Source organism: Otolemur garnettii, unplaced genomic scaffold (genome assembly GCF_000181295.1).
Source record: "Otolemur garnettii isolate 467f Iridium unplaced genomic scaffold, OtoGar3 scaffold00137, whole genome shotgun sequence".
In the NCBI taxonomy this organism is placed as follows: Eukaryota; Metazoa; Chordata; class Mammalia; order Primates; family Galagidae; genus Otolemur; species Otolemur garnettii.
In genome coordinates, this window is record NW_003852532.1 from 5,221,369 (window position 1) to 5,224,419 (window position 3,051).

The 3,051-nt window shown below is 41.2% G+C and overlaps 1 pseudogene; it reads right to left on the reverse strand.

Annotated features, from left to right (window-relative positions):
* Window positions 1–446: 446 nt before the first annotated feature.
* Window positions 447–869, reverse strand: LOC100965870 (annotated as a pseudogene).
* Window positions 870–3,051: the final 2,182 nt, after the last annotated feature.

The following is a 3,051-nucleotide window of genomic DNA, read 5'->3' on the forward strand; positions in this document are numbered from 1 at the left end:
GTTAGTGGGATTTAACCATATAGCAATGGTCCCAGGTTTAGACAGTGGGAGCCTCTTCAAGCCATCTTCTGTATCCTTATGGCATATCCCCATGATTCCTTGAATATGACTTTGCGATAGTAAGATGCTCCAGGGACATTTTTATTTTCCATTATCCAGCCCTGGAATTACCCATTTCCTACAGGACCCCTGACTTCTTTTAATAGAAGATAGTATTTAGAAGCCAAGATCCAGGTGCTCTGTGTGTTCAATGTTACAGGGGTATCACTGCATCTAGAATTTTTCAGTGGAGCTAGGAATTATACGCACATATATTTGCATACACCTGCCTGTATATGGACACATACAATTGTACCTATTTCTGTGCACATGTGTCTGTATTTTAAGCCTGATTTCATGCTGATACTTTTTAAAAGGTATTTTTAATAACTGAAAAAAAAAACCACCTAACACTGCAGCTTCTGGAAAAACCACTTATTCTTGTCTTGTGCCTCTCTTCAAACTTAACCTTGACTTCCTGTCAGACCATGCATTGAGAGCAGGATCACTGAAGATATCCTTGTTGACAACAGTTTTGTCCAAGGAATATCCATGGAGTAACTTGTGGGCATGAGGTAGTTGTAGTTATAAACTTTTACAAAAGACTTGAACTTTGATCGATTGGCAATGGACAAGCTTTGATCTTCTTGCCCATGGCAGCTGTCACTTTGTGGGGATAGCGGTCAATTCTAGCCACCACAGCATGGCTTTAGGGATGGTCTGATGTGCCATTATCTTCACATTATCTTCTTCACAATGATGGCTTTGTGTCTGGAGTAGCATCCAGCCAGGACCAGCACCACTTTCCCAGGTTTCCTGGACTTGGCCATTTTGACAGCAATCACCAAGGCCTACAGCAGAAAAGTTCATGCTGATACTTTTAATGCCAATTCTACACTTAGGGGTTCTTTGGTCTGTTCTCTTTACATGTTGCACTTCCTTCTCAGATAGTAAGAAATGAGATTTTTAATGTTGTCAATGTATTTGTTATTCTTCTCCTTCTTCCTCTAGACAGGGTCCTGCTTGTGTTGCCCAGGCTAGACTCTAACTCCACCTTAGCCTCCTAAGTAGCTGAGACTCTAGGCACTAACCCCTGTGCCTTGTGTCTTTAACACATTTTTTTATATGCTCAACGTGTAACTTGTTTTCTCATTGGAAAATCACTTTCGTTACTACTCAGTAGCCTTGTCTGCTCTCTACCCCCTCATTCTTGTCTTTCTTGGCCTCAGGACTCGTTGACATCTTCATCATGAGAAAGGATGGACATGCAGGGAAGAAAAGATGGGAAGTGAGATGAGAAGGGGAGATTACAACAGAATACAGTAGAACCTCCATAGTTGACCACCTCCCTGCACTGACCATCTCCTTAAGTTGGTCAAATTTTCATAGACCAGGCACGTACCACACGTACATACTGGTACAGTAGGCCTAGTTCCTTATGTTGGCCACCTCCACAAGTTGACAGGTTTGTTACAACACCTTAACTGCTCAACTTACACAGGTGCTACTGTATTTGATAATTCACAGAGCTCCTACAGCTGAAGATTTATAGCCCAATTGGAGGGTAAACTACTCTATCCTTACTGGATCTCAAACTAGTAGCATTTATTGACAACTAACACCACTGACAAAGATGAATAAGCCAAAGCCTTTAAAGTTGCTGTGAATTTCTGCTTTATTTATCATGATATTTAATAATCAGAGCAATCAGAAAAAGAAATATTAAGACATAGGTTGTAAATGATTAGCAAAGGGGCCCACTTTCATCCAGTATGACCTCATTTTAACTTAACTAAATTATGTCTGCAGGATCCTATTTCCAAATAAGGTCGTATTCTGAGGTTCTGAGTAGACATGAATTTTGATTATACTACATAATGAACCTGCCCTTATTTATGGAAGGAGACACTATATCTTCTAAGGCTCTTTGCTAAACAAACATCTTTAAAAGATAGTCTGGAACAAAGGCAGTTAGTGCTTTTGCTTACAAGATGTGCATAGATGTGAGAGAACCATGGAGAACTGCCTCCCAATGAGCCCTACCTCCTAAAAATACAGCCAATGTCTAATCTCTATCACCTACTAGTTCCAGTCCAAACTTCTGTAATCTAGAGTACTGAGGTAGCCTTTTTTTTTTTTAAGACAGAGTCTTACTCTGTCACCCTGGGTACAGTGCTGGGGCATCATTGCTCACAGCAACTTCAAACTCTTGGGCTCAAGTGATCCTCTTGCCTTAGCCTCCTGAGTAGCTGGGACTACAGGTGGTCACCACAATTTCTGGATAGTTTTCCTATTTTTAGTAGAGACAGGGTCTCACTCTTGCTCAGGCTGGTTGCTAACTCCTGAACTCAAACAATCAACCTGCCTCCCAAAGTGCTAGGATTATAGCTGTGAGCCACTGCACTCAGCCAAGATAGCCTTCTAATTGATCTCCTTGCTTCTACTCTTATTCCTGTACAGTGAATACACAAAGCTACAGAGATATTTACAAAATATAAATCTTCTGTCTCTTCTCTATTTAAAGTATAACAATGACATACCATTACAGTTAGAAAATATTCTGAAGATAGAGATTAAAGTTGCCTTATAGGTAAACAAAGACTGAGCATGGTGGCCTGTACCTGTAATCTTAGGACTTGGGAGGCTGAGGTGGGAGGATCACTTTAGGCTGGAAGTTCAAAACCAGCCTTAGCAGCATAACATGACGCTATCTCTACAAAAATAAAAGTAGCCAGCCACAGTGGTACCTTCCTGTAGTCCCAGCTACGAGGGAGGCTGCAGTAGAAAGATGGCTTGAACCCAGGAGTTCAAAGCCACAGTGAACTGTGATCAGGTTAAAGAGAATACATATGGCATGTCTTAGTTTGCACTGCTATAGCAAATACCATAGACTGGGTGATTTATAAGCAATAGAAATTTATTTCTCGTGCTTCTAGAAGCTGGGAAGTCCAAGATGAAGGTGCTGGCATTGGTGCCTAGTGAGGGCTGCTCTATTTCTGTGATGGCACCTTG